Source organism: Anopheles marshallii, chromosome 3, assembly GCF_943734725.1.
Source record: "Anopheles marshallii chromosome 3, idAnoMarsDA_429_01, whole genome shotgun sequence".
In the NCBI taxonomy this organism is placed as follows: domain Eukaryota; kingdom Metazoa; phylum Arthropoda; class Insecta; order Diptera; family Culicidae; genus Anopheles; species Anopheles marshallii.
This window is the reverse complement of record NC_071327.1, coordinates 21,193,229-21,217,580: the sequence shown is the minus strand read 5'-3', so window position 1 is coordinate 21,217,580 and position 24,352 is coordinate 21,193,229.

The window sequence follows — 24,352 nt, the reverse complement described above, 5'->3', positions numbered from 1 at the left end:
ACCACCTTCTTAAGCAGGAAATGTCAATAACCCTGGCCGAAGGAATGATGCTGGCCGGGATTTGCAAGGTGACGAAATGCTCTCTCACCACAACCACCACGTCATAGCCGGTGGAATGTGGTTTCGCTGTTTTGGTAGCAAAAGTAAAAACCAAGCATTCATCCAAAGCTACTACAAAACCACCCCCCCCCCCTCCAAAACACGCAGATCGGTAATCGAACATTGACTCACGCAGAGCGGATGGGGTTATGCGGCGGAAACAAGCTGGAATTTCACATTAGCACCCCCCAACACCCTCCCAAAAAAAAAACGCTCCTCCAACAAGCTGAAGGTGAAATTGTGTCAACGTTCCAATTGGACATGACAATGGGTTCCTTCGCTGCCCTGGGTGCTTACCATTCCACCTGCGGAACTGCGAAGTAAATTATGGCAGAATGAGTAAACCGAGCTAGACGTGTGGCACCGCGTACCGTTGAATCATCGTATGCTAATTGAAATCACGTTAGCATGATTTTTTTTTTGGTTTTGCACAAACTTCCCCGTTTGCTGAGGTTCTTCCATGGGGCGGTGTGATATAAAATCATCGCTAATTTAACGGTCAGATAACGCAATTCCAGATGGACGGAGAGCAGGTTTTGTGCTCGTTTTGAGTGATATGTGTGGATTCTTTCATTTTGCTTGCTTTAAAACTTTGATCGCGCACGAAGCGAGATGAGATGTTGCGCGTAGCAGACAGCTGCGGAAAGCGAACAAACCAACGCTTGCTGCGTTATTACGGTAACGTCCAACCGTAGGCGAAGGTGCACCCAAAATAAAACCAACCGTACTGCTACCGTTTCAGAACCAGGCACAGAACGGTACGGTTAGTTCGGGTTTTTAATTCTGAATTATTCGGACGAACGAGATCTGCAAGATACGGTACAAACTGTTACTCTAAGTCCCGGGATGGAATGGAACTGCCAGAAACTCGCCATTTGTTAGTCAGATGCTCGATGAGCTTGATAACCGCGCGGTTAGCATATACGATTGCACGGTTGCATGATTCCCGTTCTGGTTTCCGAGCGTTTCCGATCGTTTTTGGAGCAAACTTCCAGATTGTTTCGCTTCGGTTTAAGCCCGCCCGAAGAAGCCTTTCAACGTCCTTGCGGTTAGCAACCAGCCGAGATTCTTGTTCATCCAAATGCTGCCGTGACGGGTGGTATTTCCAACCGAATGACTGAGCTCTGCAGTTCGTTGGAAGCGCCAAACCAAACTCATCACAAATTCCCCTAACCGATTCCCAAGGCTATCCGGAGCGTGGTTTGCGTGGAGGTTTGATCTGTCATTGGGGTAGATCATCCCGAAAGTTAGAAAGCTTAAGTTTAAGCCTGTATCTGCCAAATAATCCAGGTACGGGGCTGTATCATTCTGTACAGATTCGTAAAGGACATAGCATTTTGACATAAAGAATGACACAAGGGATCATTTTTGTGAAACTAAAATTTGAGAAAAATCGATTTAAGTTTAGTAATTTGATTTTAATTTCAATGTATTTGAAATAATATACAAGTCTGATTATCAAAATAATCCTTTTTCAGTTGTTTTTGTTAAAAAAAAGTATTTTACATTTTTCGCACAACGGAAACATGGCCTAACCTGGCTCAGACCATCTAGCAAAATTCTTTGTTTTGACATTTGTCGAGTTTGGGTTTTGGGTACTTGGGTACTTTCATTGAGAAACCAATCTAATCCTTCTTTCCTAGGCTTAACTTGGCTTGCCATTTGTATGGCGAGCTGTAAGCGGATAAGCCTGGAAACGTCAAAACGCATACAAAAAAACTGGCTTAGACCGTGATCTACCCCATTAATTCATCCACGGCATGGTGGCGACTCATAGGTGTTCCCTCCGATACCAGCCGTGCGTTAAAGTGCATGCCATGCTCGTGTCCACTGTGGAATTCAGTGCACACGTACGGTCGGGGAACTGGTACCACCGGTGACCATATTGTGCGTTGCATACCGGAACCAAACTGAAGTGTGACGCTGTTGGTTTGCACGTTGGGTGAAAGAAAACTCCTCGGAACGATCGGATTGAGTGGCGGAAAACTTCAGGTTCGATAAGTGCACAACGGCGCACGATGGATACGATAACGGGCCGAAGGCATCTCTCCCGCACCTTCGTTCGATTATGGCATCAGACATCCACGTGCAGCCTATGGAGAGGTTGACCATCCGCAGTACGGTTCCTCGGCACTCATACGCGGTGGAGAAGGCTTTTAATTTCCACGACGTCATTGGAGAGTGCAGCTGTTGTACCATCCAGGTGCTTCGCCCTGGTCTCTGGAAGCTGGAGTCAATTCAAATTATTACCGCCCTGTTGCGCTACCACCACTACCAATCTGAAGCAGTATCACTTATCGGGAAGTGGTAGATCTGAGCGCAAATCCCGTAAGGGAAACAAAATATAGAGTCTTCAAGACGTCGGAACGGCCCTACAGACGCTGGGAGTGGGACACGTTATGCATGCTGCCAACCGTCCCTTGCTGATGACGGATGATGGGGTTTATTTCATCGTATTCTCCTCCCGTGCCAATTTGACCGACCGTTTGCGTTGCGTCATAACTTCACCGCCTGTGTGCCGCGGGAGAAAGTTGACGATGGAGATTTGGGGAACTCTGGCGATGGTAGCTCACGGTATGCTGCTAACTGGGTGCCAAATTATACCTTACAGTATCAATAATGTTGTTAGCTCGATACATAATGTCAATAATCAAATCATTCGAATATTTCAAATCGAACTCCAATCAACGCTCTATTGCGTTTTAGCTGGACGATTGCGATGCGATTTATTTGTTCACCTCTTGCAGAGAGCACAAACTGAGCCGATTTAACATCTAACCTTTTATTTTTTTGTTGTTTTGCTTACTTGCAGATATGATAACAGCAGGATCGAGCCTTCCAGACCGAGCTTAGCTTGTGTGTTAGACCATCCCGACTCTGAGGTAAATAGTACGAGTAGTACCTCCCCTCTAAAAAAAAGCCCTATGGACAACTTCAAGATATGCGCGAATCTTGTGCCGTGTCAATATTAGCCAACACAACAGAGCCTCTAAACTGTCTCCAGGACGAGGGCAGTCCATGACTGCGCTGACATGTTCAAATATTGGTCTAACCGCGACAATGCATGCTCTTTGTTCGTGCTGGTGCAGTTTTGCCTGTTGCTGGCATGGCGACCAAGGAAAAACGCTACACCCGAACGGCTACAGTGTGTCTGGGCCAGGGCATTAGCAGGCACCGACGATAGGCGTCGTCGAAGAACCCCCTACTCCACCCGGTGGTGTGGTGTCGGCAAAGTCTGGAAACTTGTTTGATGCATGGCACGGTGATAAGCAGCACAGTCAAGAATGCACTTCTGCGATGCGCGATAGAGATACGGGTGCTGGCCACCCGACAAGCTTTTCCATCCCCCTCCGCATCAAGACGCGTGCGACCTTGGTATGGGTCGTTGGGCTGCGCACGTTTCGATACCTTTCGCGTTCGGTGGTTGTTGTCCGAATCCGAAATTCGAACCATGCCCGCGCACCACAAATGAGGTCATCCAGTGGGGAACGGGGCGCTGAAACCATGCTGTCATATCGAAGATCGGTTACTGTGCGGTGTCGCAGGCGCAACATACTGCGCGAGGATGCCGGTTTCGGTGCAGGATTTCGCACCGATTGGCGAGCTCGTGTGTTGTGTGGCTGTGCGGTGAAATATTACATTTTGGCACATCAATCAAACTGCCCGAACGCGGCGGGATGGCGCGAGCAAGAGTTTTATTGTACTGAGTGTGTGTGTGATAATGGTGCCTGGACGAGTAGCATCACTGTAGAATGATCTCATCTTCCCACACTACGTTCTTGCCATTCCCGTTTCCATCTAATGGTGCCGAATGTATGAGCTTTTGTTTGCAATATTGGACGGGCGCAAACGGTTCGAATTCTGAAGAGATGTATGCTTCTGCGGTTGGAGGAGTACCTTCAGTATCATTTATTCACAACCGGTTCTTCATTTCCGGCCCAAGGGTTTATGATGCTTTAATTCGCTGAAAGGGACGGAACAACTCCGAATCTGGATGTATTATAACATGGTGATTTTTGGTTTCTTGATTGCTTAATTAATGCCACTGATCAACGGCATCCGATCTTGTACCGGTGTCCCACGTTCAAGGGTTCGCCAGTGACCTTGAGCACGATAAGTTCCGCGGTTCGTATTCCAAGGGATCGAATTGCTTAATAACCGTCTCTCGGCTGCTCCATGTTGGTCATCGATAGCAGCATCACCTTCAGCCGGGTTTATGCCATGGCCATGCGATTCATTCGATACGCGTAGGGATTAAAGGGAGCCTACATGGGAGTCTGTTTTTTTTGTCTTGTTTTGGAACTCTGTAAGATTGTTTGATTGGTTGGCAAAGAACCAGTCTTCAAAGTATTGGGGAATATCAAATTTCATCCGACCCAATGTCTGAGGATCTTTCCGTTCGACGTTGAACGGAAACCATGTGTAGCTTAGCAGCAGGAAACGTATTCATATGCTGATGCCACTCCGTAGTAAGATCCGTTGATGGGAGTTTAATATCATAAGTTGACGATGGACTTAGAGCAGCTCTCAGACATTGCTGGGGCTTCTTGCTGTGCAGCGCCATCTGGACAACATCTTTGCGGCTGCGCAAAGATCAGTCATGGGAATTGGCCACAATGTCGCTTTCGGTTGCACAAAATGTACGATGTGATGAATTTTGGACGCCGTGACTAAACTAGACCTGCTCGGTGAAGTTCACTCTCGCTTTCAAGACGCGGGGAGGAACTATAAACGACGACGTAGGTCTTTAACAATTCGACAATTAATTACACGTTCTTCGTCACATCGGCGTAAGCTCCGGGCTGCGTAACGCGTGAGCCAATGGCGCAAACGAATGATGTCGTGCGCAGTGGCGGCTTGTTAGACGCCATCGCGTCTTTAGGCTGTAGGTTTTACGAAAATTCCATTGTCCGACACACCGCGCGGCTCAATTGATGGCTGAGAACCACAGGTGCCGTTTGTCCGGGCCTCCCTCCGCTACATCCTCCGCTTTTTTGTGTTGTCTCCCCGGCCAATGGTGGTGGTATTAATGTGCGGCTGCAAGGAAGCTGCCCGTCAACACCGTGTTTCGCGTCCATATTGCACCACGGGCAACCGTTTTGTTGTTGCGTTATTTGCCGCCTGTCGGGTGGGCAACGGTCGGGCCCGGTTGCATTTGACGGGCATCTTCACGATGCCGCGTGAGATTATCATTAGCACCGTGGGCACGCGAGTTTATTTCTCACATGCACGTGTACCGAAGGGGTTGGCAACAGCCCCAAGATGCCGTCAGCCAGCCAGGCTTGTAGCGAATGTGTATCTTTATGCCCTTGCATTGAGACACACACCGATTATACAGAAACATCTCGTTACACGGCGCATACTGCTATTATCTCACGACCCGTTCGAACGTACACAGGGTTGCGCGCGCGCGCGCCCGGGGTTTGTAAGAATTTCATCTCCGGATTACCCGATCCCAAATCCACCCACGGGTGCCCGCTCCGGTTGCCCTTCTGTGCGGTGACAAAACATCAAACACCGGTGCAGATTAATTTCTGACTGTCTATTGTTTTAGCGACGTTGCGCGACGCAGTTTTCATTAACCTCGTTTTCCCCCCGGCCCGGATGGGGTAGAAACCGCCGCTTTGGATTTCAGTGCGCGCGGGCCCGTCAGTGCCGTTGCGAAAAAGGGAGCACAACTGGTTGCAGTTGAAGTGTCGGTGACTAAAGGTGTTTATTTTTTTCTGCCGCTGCGCTCGCTTGGTGCGCTTACCAAATGGGTCCGGTAGGTAAACACACCGTGGAGCGTTCGCCGGGGTGCCTTGCCTGCACCCCTCGTATCACTTCGTTTTCTTAACGTGCGGCGTCGTAAAAAATGTTAATTTTAATTACATGGTGATTGAATGGGGGCTGTACGTGACAACAGAGGCTTTGGGGGACCGCAAAATTGCAGGCCCATAAAGCGCATGCAAAAGGATGATTGTTTGCCCACCCCCCCTCGGGGATGACGACTAATCCATCATCACACCCAGTGGTGCACTTTTGATATAACGTGATCGCGAGAGTTCCAGAACTTTTATATCATGCACAACGTGCAACTCCAGGTTTTTTTTATTGGTTTTTGGACGAATAATGTCATTCCCTGTCCAAGGCAAGTGGCAGAAAATTGCATCAATTCGCTCGCAAAACTTGTGACTTGTGACTGCGTGAAAGTGATCCAGTTCAAGATCTCCTCAACAATCAACCCGTACGGAGTGGTGTGCCTCGGTTAATCCGGCTGACGGTTGAACCAGCCACTTGTGGACTCAAGAATCTCTCCGAATTATTCGCAATTTCATTTCCCAATGGCTTCCCAGCATTAAGAAAACGGATCACTCGATCCACGAGGTCACCGTAGTTTCATATGGAGCAAACGACTTCCACCTCATTAATTCCTTCCGTGGCTTCGAATTGCTCCGTCTGACTTACGCCACACACCGCGACCGTTTTTCTCGCCCCCAATGGTTCAATGTCGAGTGTCAATGTGTGGTGTCGATGACGCGATCCGTGGTGTAAGTGTGGCTGCCAATATTGACCATTCCATGAATATTTACGCCCATAACGAGAGTGTAGGTACAAGTGTCGCCTTTGCTGGAGGAGTTTGACGTTTTGACAGAAAAGAGTCAGAGTTTGGGTTTGATGTTTGGTAGGTTGTAGAATAGCCCAAATAATGCGGTGTATGTCTTCTTCTTCTTATTCTTCTTCTTTATCGGCACAACTTCCTCAAGAGGTCTATTGGATGACCATTTCTGGCTTTTTTTGACATTATTTACACGTAACCGGATAGTCAGTCTTTGCTACGGGAGATTGGTCTGGATGAGATTTTGGTCCGGTCCCGTTCGTGTGAAGACAGGAGCCACTACCAACACACCAACGACCCACGCGCTGTAAGACGCGTTGTATGTCTATGCTATTTAATTCCAGAAGCAAATCAATTTGAATTATTTTCATTCAATTGTCTAGCCAAGTTATGACTTGGTTTAAAAAAAGTTGCTCGTGACTATGATTTCCAAGGTAATCTTTCGCAGCTTCCGGCTTATTTTGATTGCGCCTGAAAGTGCGAGCGTAAGCTTGCTGGAACGAACACATTTAAATACATTACCCCGGTCATCGTCCGAACGGTGTGAGGATTATATCGTACCACTTTCCATTTCAATGGTGCTCCCAAATCACCTTTCGCGGTAGAACGCCAACCCCCAGTGCCCAGGTCTTTGGAAGCTTTCGCTCTTCAATCCCAGCTCCCGCTGATCGAGGAATGAATATTCATGTGCGCGCATGCGCCTTTTTGATGGCAAACGCATACGTACGGGTTCAATCCTGTGCAGGTCGATTATTCCATTACAGCGCAGCAACGGTGCAAGGCTGGCCAGGCTAGAGTCCCTTTGCTAGCACAAATCCCCGTTGCCCCCCGTTTGCGTTCCGCGAGATAATTAGATGGATCGTACCCGGCGTGCTGGAATTTATTGAGCTCGATAAGGTCCGCGTGCGCGTTCCTCCGTTGACGTATGGCTCGGGAGGTCTCCATCTCCTCATCTCGCTCCGATGAGATGCCGATGATTTGTCACCTTCAATTTGTCATGCCACACCGTCGTGCATTTGTGCGTCCGCGAGTCGGATTTCGTTCTGTCCTTAGAGTGCTCGCTCCGTACCTCTCTCTCTCTCTCTGACCAACCCCACGCGACATGGACATTTATGGTCGCATGCTGCATGCTGTTGGGTTTTATGAGCGAAATGCGACGTATGTGTGTGTGTGTGTGTGATGTTACGAGGACGTTCCGTGCCAAGGTTCTCCACCCGGGCTGGAGAATTTCCCTATACGGGCCCCGCAGAAATGCGCAAGAAAATGTGATCCGGTATTTCCGAAAATGCCACGTTACCGCGTGCGGCGTGGAAATGGACGCTCGTTCCTTACAACACCCCCCCCCAAAAGACGTACGTTCCACTTTCGCACAGATGGACAGATTTTACGCTTTGAGTTCAAGGATCGACCGCAATGCTGCTGAGTGCGCAATATTATGCTGTTCTCGGTGTCGGACGAGCAGTTGGGCCGGCCGTCTCAACGTTGGGATGGTAGCTGTGTTGCGATGTTGTTTTCATTAACCTTGACACCGGCATCGGAAAGTTGCCTTGGCAGTGCAAATTGCGGCTAATCGATCAAGGATCGAGCTCAATGTAAATAAAGTAGACGAGTGATCGATTTCGTAACGCGATCGGGCAGGCTCTGCGCGGTGATTATAAAACATTTGGTAGGCTTTTCACATTGGTTGTAATAAATTAGCATTGTTTTCTAATTAAAGTGAAATTTCGCTCAGTGACTTGTGGTGTGGTGTTCGCAAGCGAGAAACCTTACCTATTTGAGGAGTTGAGAAAATGGCTTCGCTGAAGATAATTACTACAGCAGTCTCGCCGAGCACCCTCAATGTCAATGTTCGACCGGGCATTTTTCTTGTTTTTCAATCTTATTTCTTCTCGTTTTTCTTTTTTTTTTTGCACTCAATATCACCTCGTTGCTGCAATACAATCTCTGGCGCGGTGCATTGCAGCAGTATGCAAAACGCACGTACTGCGAGTGTCTGTGGCATTGTGCGAGACTTCCCCGGTCGAGCTGACCAGACGTAATAAAGAAATTTCGAACAAATCTTCAACTCCTCTTGCAAAAAAAAGAAGACACGATCTCTGTATCGATCCTTCTTTGCTTGTGCTCTCCTCTTCATCATTCGCTTTTGCTGCTGCTACTGCCTCATCATCCATTCCGATGTAGCCCCACACGAAGGCGAAACCTTCCGAAAAAGGGCGCGAAAATGACTTCATGTTTTTTTTACTTCCACGACACCGCACAACCGGTCAACGCCGGTATCGATAAGTTATGAAATCATGCTCGCGAAAGGTATTAATTATGGTTAAAAATCTAGCGCTTTATTTCCCTGTGGTGTTTGGCGATTATTTGTTGGGCAGCTTCGTATTTCTGTCGAACCCGCGGGACCACAAATTGCATCCCTTTTGGGTAGCGAAAAGATTCTCAGCGTAACTGGGCGCTACTGCCGAAGGTCAACGACACTGGGGAGCCATTGTCTGGAAGGCTGCACGATGTTGGGCAGAGGAACGCCCCGGATCTACCAGAAGAAAAAAAAAATGCTTCCCAAAAGGGAAACAATCGGGTGCCGTGCGAGATTCGTGGCAAACTGTAATGATGGCTTAGGCGAAACTGTTGGATGACTTACGGGGCGAACTCAAAACCAATGTTGAGGTTATGTTTTTTTTTGTATGGAACTTTGTAAGGTTCTACACCAAGAGCTCTTCTTCTTGAATGATACATCCTCTTGTTGATATCCTTAATTTTTAGATCACTTTAGGGTCTTTATTAAGATAACTCCATTTGTGAATTGAGACTTGATATGCTCACGCAAATCCTCCAAATATTCCTTTCTTTTAAAAACAGTAAACGCAACCATTGCGGTCGTGTTTAAGCGCTGCAAATTGCCATCCAAAATGTCATATCTGCTTGCGGGGCACACACACTTGACAGCATGCTCAGGCCCGAACTTGTAAAGCGTTTCTAATAGGCACCGGCAACAGCAGGCATGATTGCATGTGTAATGCGTGCGTGCATACGTCCGTTGTCGATTAACGTCTAACGCGCCCCCCGACTACGCACCATTTGCCGATCACGCCACTAACGGTTATGAATTTATGCTGCCATCGTTGCATCGTGCACTGCACCGGGCGTGCGTTCTGTGCTCAAGGTTAGTCAGTCAAGTTATGACGTAATCAACTAATTTCCTTTCTAACGCAAAAACCATTCCCTCGGCATAACCCCTCGGGGGGAAGGAGGGGGGTCGTGGTTGCAACGGGGTACTCTCGTATTAAACCGACATAATCCATGTGTAGCTTTTTTTGTTGTTATCATTATTATTCGATTGTTTTATAGTCCGTTAGTGGTGAATTCATAGTGCATGACGTTTGACATGCAACCTTTCAAAAGGGGGGGCGTAATACGGGAAGCTAACTGTATGCGTACCGCCATTGCCTCGACATCTTCCAATGTGCGGTCGTGTGGTGCCTAAGCAAACATTGATTTATGGCCCATTCCACGCACTAGACGGTGTTGCATTTGCGAAAACCGTACTGCTGCTAAATTATGCGGGAAAAACGTCCCAATCTTCTGGTTAAAAACATACACCCGCCTGCTGCATGGCGGCAGGTCGGTTGTAGAAGTTGGGTGTAAAAAAAAAAACAAAAAACGAACACTCACGGGTTAGTTTACGGTTTTATTTCAGTTCGTCACGGACAACCATGATGCATGCATGATGAGCGAGTGAGTTGTAAAACGGTTCTATGAATCTATGCTCAAACCTCCGACGAATGTGACGACCCATACCCTTCATGTCAGGCAAAAAAGGAATCCGTTAGGTTGTGTGGGGTGTGTGCCGCGCGTCACAAAAGCGGCAAAATCTTCAAAAAAAAAACAACAGAAAACCAACGGTACCAAACGGCATCAAGGAGCAGACCTTAGACGTTGTTTTGCCCGTTAATTATTATGGGTGAAATTTCGCGGATCATCGATCGATTCGATCGGTGTGGAATACCCTTTTTTCATTAGGCTTTCTTGTTGCGGTATTGGGGTCGAGCTTTTGGGATACACGTGCCCCAGCGCTAGAACCTTTCCCCGGTCGCGAAGATGACCACACGTTAGCGTGCTAATAAATTGATTCGCTAACGATCAGAACTGTTTTCAGCTCGTGCGCTGTTGATTAGAATGGATTTTTTTTAGGGAGGTAGTCTCAGGCCGGAACGGTAATTTACTCGACGAAATCAGCACCGGTGCGATGGGGTCTTAAATCTTTCCGAACCAATCTTGTTAGTGAAATGTGCGCAATCGCAATTCTTGCCAGTTATTGCATCGTCTAAATCGTTTGTATATGAACAACGCCCTGCGAAGACACAGAAACTCAGGAATCCCGGCACGATCGGCAAGACCTTGAGCGATTCTGCGCACTGAGCACCGGATCGATGCTGCAAAACCTATACGAACGGAAAGCGGGCGTGATGTGTTTTATGGCTATCATAAAGAAGATATCAAACAGCACGAAAACAACCTCCAACACACCCTGGCGAAGTGAATAAAACACTTTTGGCTGACGAAACGGGGCCAACGATCAGGATCCCGGCGGGCGATCGGTTCGTTTGCGGGCACCATTGTATGCAGATGTCCAGGGGGAGGGCTGATCGTGCGAGAAAGATGGATTCGGAGCTCTCGAAGCATTTTACGTTTTGCGCGTCATTTTGTGACCACACCCGGAGGCTAAATTGGGACGCTTCTTTGAGCGGGTCACTTCGAGGTTTTTCGATAGCACCAGCGCTCTTTGGAGGCCCCATAGACCCACTGTGGATGTTGTGGCTCTAAAGTAGAGGAAGAAGAGCTCCGGCTGTATGGTTTTGGTGACCGGTGGTGGACTCTTACATAATTCATGGAGACATGTTTGCTGCGCCGTTGCACTGGTCGGGACCTTTCTGCCATCCTTAGCCCAGCGGTTGTTGTTTGCTTCACGGTTCATTTTGTGTTTCACTTTCTACTGCCGTTGTTTGTTTTTTTTTTGGTGCATTGTTTTGTTTTGCTTAACCTCTCCGGTGGGGTGCGGTGTGCGTTCGTGATGCCACGAAGTTTTTGGGGTCTATGATCCGCTTCCTCCTAGTTGTGAAATTGTCCCCCCCAAAAAAAAAAAAAGGGAGGAGGTTCCACGAACTTAGGCTTTGGGTTGGGTGCAAGGTCATGAGAAAATGAGCATGTTTTTTTTATATAAAAGTGTTGTTTAAAGAAGGCTGCGTTATGGTTATGACCAGCTGTCACATTAAATTTATTAATGGTCTTTCCAAGACCCAGCGGCCCAGTGCTGTATGGGGATTGCTAAAGGTGAGCTCAAACACTGAATAGCAGAAGGAGCCCTGTTTTTTCGTTTGGGGCTCGTATGTTAAAAATCGTTTTTTCAAAAGTGTTGTCTGTTGCGGAACTGAATATTGCAAAAAATTAACATATTGTTGATGTGTAATGGCTGTGCGTAACAGGAAGGAATTGGGAGTTTTTGTCTCCGATGTCGCTACATTACATTACATCCTGTTTGTGATGTTTTTTAATAGCTTAAAAGCTTTTATTAACTTTCTCTTGAAGGTCCACTAGTTGCGTCAATATGTCCATTTTAACATATTTATCTCTAGAAATAGCAGTTCTTAAGCTCTCTTTCGCTAAAGTTCCGCTTTATTCGGTGCGCATCAGTAATTATTCTGCTTCCAAACAGATTCCTCTCATCAAAGTGCACAGCACACAATTGCCACGTTGAAAGACCTTACATTGTACGGGTGGACAAAACGCTTCAGGCACGAGTGCGCCCGTATCCCCGCACACCGGTCACCCAACTCGAGGCCGAAGACCTTCCCGCAACCTCCGCAGTGTCATTGCCAGGGGTTTCGCGTCATCATTAAGCGGTAACTCTCCGGGGCAAATATTGACAAAGAGTGTGGCCCTGCACTTCGCATCGGCATCACGGGCGGCGTACGGACGTTCTCAAGAACGTGCCACCCTTTCTTCACACCCAACCCGGTTTCCTTCCGAAATATGAAAAATGACACTTTCAATTGCTTATCTATTCACACCACCCCAACGCAACGCGAAGTGTACGTCGTGGGCATCAGCACCACCACCGGTCGGCTGGTTAGCGGGATAACGCTAGAGATAAAACACTCTCCCGTGTGTACAAAAATAGCGACATAAAAAATGGACCCAGGACGAGATGTGTACTTGGCAGAAGAAATCATCCCTCCAAGGTTCCCGTCTACCCGGGTTCCCCGGTCTCTCTAACCTGTTCCCATTCTAACCGATAGGAATGGATTGCGAGTGCCACGCACAGTCCACCGTCATTAGCATACAAACCCTTGAAGTGGCCCGCAGCTGTTCGAGGCGCGACGACTTCACGTTCCCAGCACCTTCTCCTCCGGGAGGCAAAACGATTGCTAGCCCAACGTGGAACTACTTCACGCAAGCTCGTCTTCGTCAGGGGGTTTTTCTTTTTGCAATTGCTGGTGCAACCCGATGCAGCAGCCGATGGACACGTTAGATTTTTGTTTTTTCGCAGCAGTCGCTGCATGGCAGAAGAGACCTTTTGTAGAAATGTATAAATTATAGACCCACCAGCTTTCGGTTTGGGCTATTAATCTCCCCTGCCTAGACGTAAGATTGACCGCGAGGCACAGGAGAAGAACAAACCTGGCGGGGGCCTGTGCCTACCGGCACACAGGCTCATTATTTTTTCCACACATTTCAAAAGTGAGTACTTTTATCAAAGTAATACATTTTAATCTTGCCGCTAGGTGGCGTTCCATTCTAGTCACTCCTCTCGCCTTCGGTTACCTGCTCGCGCCTTCTGCGGGCCACGCACTGCACTCCGGAGTTGTGTGGTGTGTTCGTTATCGTGCTCGTACCGGCATAATTTTCATACTCCGTACCGCCTCTGTTTCTCATTAGCAGACGCGTAACCCATCGGTAGAATGGTTTGAATTGTTTCTCGTCGGCGTAAATTATGCTCCGGATGCCTCCGGAGGGAAAAGTTTACTAACCCTACTTAGCATGGCACTTAGAATTCTTTAATGCGATAGTTCTTCAAGCTCTGTTGCAGTTGAAGTTGAAGTTGAAGTTGCAACGTTTTGCTCAGTCGCCTTAGTCGATTAAAGGGTTCTTTCTACCTTTGTACGACAGATTAGTACAGTTCTTCAACCTGAAATTACTTTGTTTATCTTAAGAAACGATCGTATGTTTCACATATGTTCATTAATGGTGAAGGTTGCACTTTGTTTTTGTATCAAACTTTATGGAAAACAAAAACAAAAAAATACACAAATTATGCACAACTTCGCACACATCTAACACGATCAATCATTCCTGGTGGCTGCCTTTGGCATTATTTAAATCGAACAAGTTTCACCGGATCCGGCAATCGGACAGAACCATCAAGTATATACGCCAAGGTCGCACAGTGACCAACCCAAGGCACCATTCCATCTCTGGTCGCTCTGCAATACAGGAAGGCACCGGTGTGATCGGTTGACATTTTGCTGCACGATTGCATCCACAGCCCGCCTACTTTCGCGCCCTTGCCTCCATTAGCCATCCGACGAACAAAACGAACCAAACGGCAAAGCGAGAGATAAGAAGAAAAAAACGGATGTCACATAAACCCCCCCCGATTTCGGCATGGCCACAGGTCGGCGAAAAATCATTTATAACATATAAACGCACACACATACGCGCGCGCTCACACATATGGCAGCCATAAAATGCCACCGACCGCGACCATCGGATCGGCTAACGGTTTCCGGAGTTATCGCATAAGACGCGGTTTCGCGTACGGTCCTTCGAAAATAAAATAAAAAAAAATAAAATAACCGCTCAAAAAGGTCCCATAAAATGCTGTGCTTGCCGGAATGTGCACGCAAAGCCATCCCAAAACCGCAAAACCGCGTCCCCTTCTCGCGGTCGGTAGAAATGGCTTTGAGCGCTTGGGTTGGCGTTTGATTTTATTTTTGCCACTGGCCCTGGCTTAGCGCACAAACTCAAACCGATCAACCGCCGTCGTCCTTCCGATGGCCGCCGATGGCAGAATGCGCCCGGCTGTGGTCGATGGACTGTGGACGGGAACATGAAATGCATTTGCGTAACAAAAAAAAAACCGCATCCAGCGGGTGCGAGTGATGTGGCAGATTATTATTGCTTGCCCGATTGAGCTGCCCACGTCCAGCTGAGGCTCGCATCGCTAACGGAACCGAACGGTGTAAAGGATGCAAAATGTTCATCTTCAAATTTATGGACAAGCTCAATTCTTTCGATATTAATTATCGGCTCGCCTAGAATGGTTCATTTCTTCGCTTCCTAAGCTGCCGGGGACGGCTTTAAGCCACTTCAATCGCGGCACCCCAGCTGTGGACGGCTCTGAAGTTGTCCGCTACCAAATGAAGAAGTCTCGAGTTATATGACACTTCATATAAATGTGTGTTGTTGGCTGTGAAGTTGGCGCTCCAGCCTTCCAGCGTCCTTCCTCCCACTTCGTTCTTCCCACCACCGTGGATGACCGGCATGGAGGTCGCGATGCTGCTCCTATAATTTCGCCGAGCCGAGTGCCGAACACGCGTACTGCTGCGCCGTAGCAGTATAATTGAAAACGAAAACCTTGTCGCCTACGCCACGTTGCCACCGGTAATTGGTGGTCGATTCGTTGCGTATGTGAATATTGATTATAGCCATCCGGAACACCCGCTGGACCCCTTTTCGAAATGGTTTCGTTTTCGAGTGCGCCCCACACACACACGCACACGCACATGTCTGTTTGCATAAGGAGTTATTCTTCATCGAAAAGCCAAGAGAGCTTCTCGACCGGTCAGTAGAAGTCAGCCGCCCGCCGAGTGCCGGATAACTTCCTCGAGTACGTACACCTCCACTGGAAGGGGGGGTTTACGAATGCGACATTGCAAGGACGGCTCTTTTTCTCGCCTGGTACTGCAAGTCATCACGCTGAAGGTGTTAAATTGGTTTTGTGGAGATTTCGCGAAGGTAATCCCGAAGACCAAAAAAAAAAATACGTCACGAAATTGTGAGCTTTGCAGCAGCAAAAGGGGAGTGAGATTCACGTACACACGAAGGACACACGGAACATGGCCACGAGTGGGAGGGATATGTGATCCTTGGTCAGGACGGCAGGATAAGCCACAAATGAATGCCCTTTGCAGCAGCACACGGCGTAAGTTAGCTTCTGGGCGAAAAAAGGTTTGTGTACCAGCGAATGGATGGCAGCTGCGGAACCTGTAGCTTGTTTTCCGGTTTTCGGCCAATTTGTGTATCAACTCGGGCGAATAAAACACCGTGTTTATGGTGAGATTATTCTCGCCCGTAAAAGTCCCCAGGGTGGTTCGGAGAGTGGTGTTTGGGCATTGGGCAACATTTAGAAAGCTCAAGGTGCGATTTTTTTTTTGTGGATAAAAAAAACTATTCAAAAAAGTGGTAAATAACGTTACGGAACTACGTCCAAATAGCTCCGAAAAGCTCCGAAAGGCTCAGAAGATAGTAAAAAACAAACAGAACTATTTGCTGCGAAACTGGATCAAAGGTACTTAAAGACTTAGAGCTAAAGTTAAAGCGGTAATCTAATTGATTCCACCCATATATCCACCATCACTATGGCAGCTAATCTTCTTAATAGACAACGGCATTTCAAGGACAAACAATCCATCGGAAAGGCTTACTACACGCTAGACGCATTAGTTTTTAAAATAGCATATTTAAATGAAATGATTTACAACGGTATAATCCGCTCGTAAGAAGCCACTACCGGGCCTATAAAGTCGAGGCTCATGTGCGATAAATCCCGCATACCCTCGATGACAGGCCGACCACATATTAGCGATACTAATCGTTGGCCGTTGGCAGCATTGGGCCGGCTAAAAAACCGGCTTATCATTAAACAAAGGCGCCCTCCTACAAGGAACTTCAAACAGAGCTCAAGTGGTCCTGATTATATCACCACCGGATTACTACTACCGTTTGTTGTGTTTTTTTGTCTCGCCCCTGCGCCCTCTTTTGTTGATTGACCGATTCGCGCCCACCAGATTTTTCGGAACATCGAGTCCGCACCATGGACACGTTATAAAGGTGTCCCATCAAGACGTTCCAATTCCGTATGCGGTAGCGTGTCCACCGTGCCTAACGTAAGCTGCTATTAATTCTCATTCATCTCGTGCGCTCGGACCGTTGGAACCGTAGACCGGCGAGCACAATAATAAACGGCCACACGGCCACCTTTTCGACCGCACCGCCATAATTATTTCACTCACAATAGAAAGAGAATACCCACCGAAAGTGGGTAAAAAATGGTGCGGTTTCTGCCAAAAAAGGGCAATCTGAATTAGAAGACGAGACGGTATGGCACGGCTTTAAGGTGGCCATGAGTTAACCTGTGGCGTGCTGTGTGTTGTCGGGCACAGAACCGTACCATCTTCGCCGGCTGACCAGTGCTGCCCTCTGGCGGCATTCTTCGACCGTGCGTAGGAGGACACCTGGTGGACGTAACGAATGACTTCTTGGGGCGTGGGTGCTGTTGCATTGCAGCTGCGGTAACTACCTGTACATGGCCAATGCGGAAACCACCGCCGTTGCGTCGACGATCGCCAGTGGAGGAAAGATTTGTGTGGATCTTTCTTTGCCAGCAATCAAGGCCGGGCTGGAGGAGTTCTCGGACTTGCTGTGTTGCTGTAGCCGTACCCGATCCAAGGAGCTTTCGCTTTCGCGGCCTAGACATAGCACCAAACGCAGGGTTTACTTCCTGATTTTATGTTCCTGTAATTCGATAACAGCCAGCCGTCTATTGCCGCACACGCTTTGTCGGCTTCGTTGGGCTGCTCGACTGCGAAAAGTGAGATGTTCGGCAAGTTCCAGTATCGCTTCTGGAAGGCGGCCCCGTTCCGAGGATCGCGATCGTTTGGTCGCGTGCCTAACCACCATTTAACATTTCTCGCGCGTGATAGACGATCGGGGTGGTAAACCGAAGGATAAATCCATCTCGTTGACGGCGCCAGCCAGCCGTGACGTTTATGAATTCATAAAGCATAATTAGCCCGGACACTGTCACCGAGCGCATGCCGGGTTTGGTAGCAAGCGGGACTGTCTGCGCCCGCAAGCGTTCTGCTTCGCTTTGATTATGCAGTGTTCGATATGCGTTATGCTTCCGAGTTTTCAGCAGCTTGATCCGAGCTGACAATTGAGGTCGGCTTGTTGGTAACGCCGACGCGATTTCACTTCCGTTCACCTCGTCGGTGCGAGACGCCAGGACCAAACCTAAGACTACGCTTCAAAGACGGTGCGTCACTGTGCAAACGCCGTGATTTCGGTGACCAGTGGGTGAGCTATGCGATGCACAGCTATGTGTGACGAAGCGCTCCGTCACTGGGTTTTTTTTTTATGTTTTGCACCGAAAACTTTCTCCCCAACGGAATGCCCACCAAACAGCGCGTAGTGTTAAACGAAGTAGAACCAATTGGAGCGGTGTTCTTTTCACTGACCAAGCGCACAGTAAACGCGAGTGCGCGCCCCTCATTGCACGCATCTGTTCGTCCCAAGGGCTTGACCGTATGCATAGGCCGTACACTACAGACGCTTTGTTTTGTTGTGTTTGTTTTCCATTTTTCCGTTGACCTAGTGCTCCAACACATTGGCGGGTTTCGTTGCATGGTAGCTCTCCAAAGCATTTGTCTTCGCGACGATCTCGACGTCGAGGTCGTGGGTTTGTGTATGTGAAGTGAGCCATTTTGAACCTTAACCTCACAAAGCGCCCCGTCGAAACCTTAGCCTTTCAGGGTCTTGACCAAATGACCACGGTCCGTGAAGTGCCGTCCGCACAGATCGAACCATGTTTTGGGCACGATTAATGTATGGTAATAACGTGCCAAATTGCCGGACACAACAAAATAAAGCCAACCACAAACACAAAAAGTGTCCTGTCATCGGCGTATCATAACCACAACTAGCAGTGGACATGTTGGCCAGGTCGTATCACTGTCCCCACTTCGGAACATTTCATGTACATTGGCGCCGATTCTTAACGACATGAAGAGGGTCATACGCATGCTCAAGCAGTGCGAGCTCTGGTGGCAAGGTTAGGGGAAGTTTCTGGTTCTTTGCCGATGCGGCTGTTCGAGGCTCCGCACTAACGTCATTTTTGGGTTAATTCTTTGTCTTCCCGTCCCGTCCCTCCGCCGTACGGCTTGGTGGACTCCACTCTGTATGAAGGTCATAGACACAGAAAGCTCACCGAGGGTTGAAAGGAAAAGAACAAGGAGGCTGTTATGTAAATCGATGTTAAACATTTTTATTATTCTTAGACGACCGAACACGGCCAACGGTGGACAAGTGCGTCCGGGCGCTCGTTTCAGACTGGCCATTGTTACTTCCGCTGACATGAGCCCGCCCGGCAACGAGATATTCTCACCGACCGGTTGGGACCGATCGTTTACGCTGTAATTAAATCGCAACTAAAGTTTGTGTCTTCAGGCGTTACATCCGTGTCATGGCGATGTCCTTCAGTTTGGGCTAGCATTACTAAATGTACTTTATTGTTTTTTTTTTTGCTGGCAGCATTGTGTGCACAACATAGTAATTTATTTCTTTTCGTGTCTCTTCTTTTTTTCCTTTGCAGGTAAAGTTCATAGACAGATTGGCTGATGATTGAGTGTGTTAGGCGGGATCTTGATCTTCATCAGCTGTGAGGAAACTGTGTATTAAACGTTCACCTTTTGAAGGATTAAGTCAAACGATGCAAAACCAAAACTTTGCACTAAATAGCTGATCATCATCAAAACAGTCTTAGCCAAGGAGTTGAGACGGATAAAGCTGAACATGTGATGAACTCCCAACATTGAAGCTCACTAGACGTTGAAATGTTGGAGGAAAGACAAACGGTAGCCATTGTTCAACAGCGTTTTTTTTTGGCTCAGAAACCAATCTCAGAACATTGTGTCCACAAGCCCGGCGACACCGACAATCTCCAGTAGGGTGCCAAGGGTGACTCCCACGATCATGTCGTAAGCACGTCCCGTTGCAAAGCGTGCATAAACGGGTGGTGCCGCTATCAATCACTTGGCCAAAAGGGCGAGAAGCAGTCATTTGCCGCATAATACGCTAGTTAGTGCCCACCGGTAGCCACTTGCTGATTGTCAAAAGGTACGCGACACACGGTTGGCAAACCGTTCCCTGGCATCACTCACTCACACTCACTGGCCTGCGCCAGCGCAATGGCAATGTGTTAAAATGAAACCCAAACGAAAAAAAAAAACACACACAGTTCGCATCGCAACACAATCTAACGTTAAGTGGGTACACAAGAGCGAAAAGAATAGGCAAATCAATGGGCTATGACATTGCCCTGCCAGAGTGGCCGCGATTGTCTAATAATAACGTACAACAACAACAACAACAAAAAGCGGGAGCGAAGGTGATCGATTAACCGTCAAACGAAGCGGGTTCCAGGGTAATGCTTGCATACACGCGGGTTAGCTGCAGTTGACGTACTGCAGAGAAAAGACACAACAAAACATGCTTAAACCGTATCGCAAATTGCATAATTTATTCAGCAAACTGTCCCCCCCCCCCCCCCCCAGCTCTGACCGGTTGCATATATACCATTCTGGTCGACCAATTTCGGTTGGAAGTAACGCTTTTCTCACTCCTCTATGTGAACAATTGACATTTCGGTAGCATAACTACAACCCGAAAAAAAAAATCCCCGTACACTCAAAAACTCAAGCGCGCCCGATGTGGTAAAGTGTTTGACAATCGGGTGAATGGGAAACGGTTCGACATGTTTATTGTCCATTATTCGGTAGCTGGTTCGGTTGGAAATGAAGAAAAGAAAAACGCGTCACAGCATAATTTATTGCCGCTAAGTTACGAGACGAGGGTCAGCAAACTAGCTGCCGGTTCGGGAGTTTGCTTCAAGCTTGAGTGGCCTCGGTGACAGATTTAGTTTCACTTACGTTTTGCCCGGTACCTTTGCAAGTGCCTGGAGTGCTCAGGTTTTATGCTAATAGACCGTACTTCGTAAAGAAGTTCCCGCGCAACATCATGACCACTGGTACCTTTGTCGTTGTGGTGAAACAGATTCGCAATCATTCGTCGATTACGCTTAATGAACGATCGTAGAAGGTGGCCAATATTTCGCTTCACGCATGCGCACATGGGCACCGTCCCTGCCATTAGCACCTCCGAATGGGCAAGAGATGCTGCACACGGTCAAAGTCTCCCTCGCAGTCTTATGCAAAGATAAGCTAGGTTAAGCTACCCGGTGGCCACCCCCAAGCTGACGACCATAATTTGTCCAACCGTCATCCGCCATCCATTCGATTGAAGCCCGGAGGCGCCAATCGACCGGCACGCAATCGAACGGTACGACTCGGCGCAGTACCTCACCCAACCGTTTTTCGAGGCGCATTCCCCCAAAAGGGGGTAAGGAAGCTTGTCATAATAATTGAGCAAGATTACGATCCATCGGCTCGCCGATCGTTGGGCCAAGCAGTAGTGGCCACCGATTCCCTATGGCAAATCGGGCGGCCGGGCGACTGAGTTCGATGAAAATCGACAAAAATTCGAACGGTATTCGGGTGCGGTACTTCGCGTATGATGCAATACTGTGGTGAATGTTAAAACGAGAAGCTAAACCAGACCCGGGACCCTACCGCTGGAATCGAAAAAATCTCTTCATGCAATACGTGCGGCCCTGACGGTTAATGCGCTCCAGGGCGTATTATGGTTGGCTTTGCTTTCTTCGAGAGGGTTTTCCTTCTGATCTTTTCCTCCCCTTGTCGCTTGACGATCGATTGATCGAGTGGTCGATCGTACGTAAAGATAGTGTGAGATAATCAGATCATATGGATCTCGAATTTGTTTGTGTTGACGCTTAGTCACTGAAGGTGTATTGGTACGTAATCAGTAAAATTTGTGTGCTGTCACAACAGGGCTGTGAGAGCTGGGTGATAAATTGTACTTCGGGTCGGTTACAGCTTACTCTTGACGGCAGAAAATTGGTTCGTATTTTGGACGAACTGTTGCAACTTATTTATGGTGGCGCTGTATGTTTGAACAGCTAATAGACCCCCCAATAAAAAAGATTTTACCAAATCCCATAGTAGGTCACCGAAACAACTTCAAACCTCAGGTGATCAGTTGCCGAAATAAGGATGTGGACCAGTGACCACAGCCCCCGCACTGTTAACCCTCTATTGCAGAAAAAGTGCAGACTCACTGTCTCGTCTTAATTCGACCGCCCTTTAATGCCTTTCAACACGAAAATAATTCACCCGCATCAAAATACATCAGGACATGCATAAAACAATCAGAACAAACACAGAAGATTTGTGTTCTACATTGTTGCTACAGTAGTGTCGGAGACGATGCAGCTCCGTGTGGCGCTGAGCACACTTCATTTGCATACCAGCAATACAAATCCAGCCCAATCGCTGGTGAGATCAATCATTGATTTACTGCATTTCATTTCCACGGCACACAGTAGTGGCCGTCGCTCGCCCCACAGTCAGAGCCAACAAACCGAAACGTCACACCAGTCGCGGTTGCATTCTACGTTTGCTCCGGGAGTTGGGCGAAACTGTTGGGTGTTCTTTCGCATAATAGTGGAAAGAAGCCCGACGGAAAGGATTCATCATGCAAAACGCTTTCTGCTGTACGCTTCCAGCAGATTATGCAGAGAATAAATAAAACCCTTGAGACGGGAACGGCTGACGAGTGCGGTTGTAGCCCCCGTGTGGCAGACAGCGTTCCCTGCCAATGACCCGCGTGTTGGAATGCTGTGCATCTCGTTAAAATTTCATTGCGGAACAAATATTTTTATGGTACCCATAAATTGTGCGTCATTTGGTCACCCAAGGGCCCAGTTTCGAGAGTGTCATTTGCGCACATAGGCAGTGAACAGTGAGATGTGAACAAAATTAGGGTGTTATTGGCACCAGGAGGGACACTTTCCGTCCACCGTTAGACTGTAAGAAGCTCCTGCACTATGGCGAACCTTCTTGACCTCTCCCGGCCAGGGGCCGGTAGTTAATTATTTGAGCTAGATTCCACCGTCAAACCGAATGCGCACCGCCATTACTGGGCGCACAGCGTCAGGTCAGGTTGGTGCCCGAAGGGAAAAAACGTTTTTCATGGTTTCCGTTTCTCTTGCGCCACATTGCTCGCCGCTTGTTGCAGCAAGTGAGGTTCGATCACGCCGTCAAAATTTGCGACCTCCTTCGCCAGAGGGCAGCACCGATCCCGCGCATACCGCTTTCGACCGAGTTCCTTGAAGATGGTCGATTGGTGGGGCCATCTTGAGTTTACGAAACACTTCGCTACCTTATTATTGAGGTTAATGGTTCGATTCTTTCCCTGGCACAGCATCGGTGACATTCGATTGTCAGATTCGATATCGTCCCCCACGCGGAAACGCTCACGATTCCTGTCCGAACTAATACGATCCTCGATCCAGTGTGATCGGTGCCACAACACAGGCACAATAATAGAAACATCATAATCGTCCATAACGGCTCCCAAGGGGGGACCTTCCCGCGGTACAGCATTCGACACTTTGTTGCTGCATGTAACCGATATGTAAGCCGCATCGTGCCGTTCGGGCACGTTCCGTATGTGTTATGGTTCCATGCCAACAGTCTCCGGTGGCTTTGCAATGGTGCAGCACACCGCAAACGAATATCTAATCGAGGCCGTACGGCGACTGAGATTTGCTTTCCCCGCAGCCTACGGTGGTGGTACATATGTTTACGATAACTGTCTCATAACACATCCCGCCCAACCCTGCCGGAGTGTTCGGAACCGGGTTGGAATCGTTTAGTCTAATTCCACTGCACTGCTAATCGAAACTGCTCCGTTCCGAAAGCATTAATTCCGCTTATGCTTCAGCTGCCGGCTTCTCCCGTTGATCGCGATCGCGCGAGCCTCGGTTGATGCTTTTCCGTTTTACCTCCGCACGTTTCAACAGCACCGTTTCGCGGGCTAGAAAACAATAGGGAAGCGAAAAACGGTAAAGCGCAATAACAATCCCTACCAATGGGTTTAGGTTTGGCGGAGGTTTGACCATCTCGAGTCGCTACTAAACTGCAACATAATACCAAAACTTGGCAACCATTTGGATGTCGTTGTTCTCTCCCCTTCACTCTCGCTTGTTTTATAGACCCTTTCGGTGTTTTGGCCTCCCCTTTTCGCTGTGGTCAGTGAGCTTGTAGCGAAATGAGGCCACCTACCATTGGGCAAAACCTACGGAAGGGAAATGGAAGTGTTTTTGTACGTGGTCCAAGAACCAAACATGCACTGCCAAGCACATACATTCACCGAGCATAAAGCGTGTTTGCATTTGCACTTTCGTTGGAGTATTCTGTTTTATCGCGTGTTAGCGATCGCGCAGTGTTCTTGGCGGTGTACTCACTGTGTGTGATTCTAAACCCTCTTTAACCAAAAGGTGGGGGGGGGGGCGAGGTCTGCTAGCGTTTGTCATATTGCCTGCAGTTCCGCTTTCGATTGCATTTTTATGACCCTGACTAAATACGTGTACGTGTGTGTGTGCTACCGCGTTTACTAACACTTGATCCACTACTTAGTGACGGCCGGTAGAAATCTCTACCAAACAAACCCCCCAGGTTC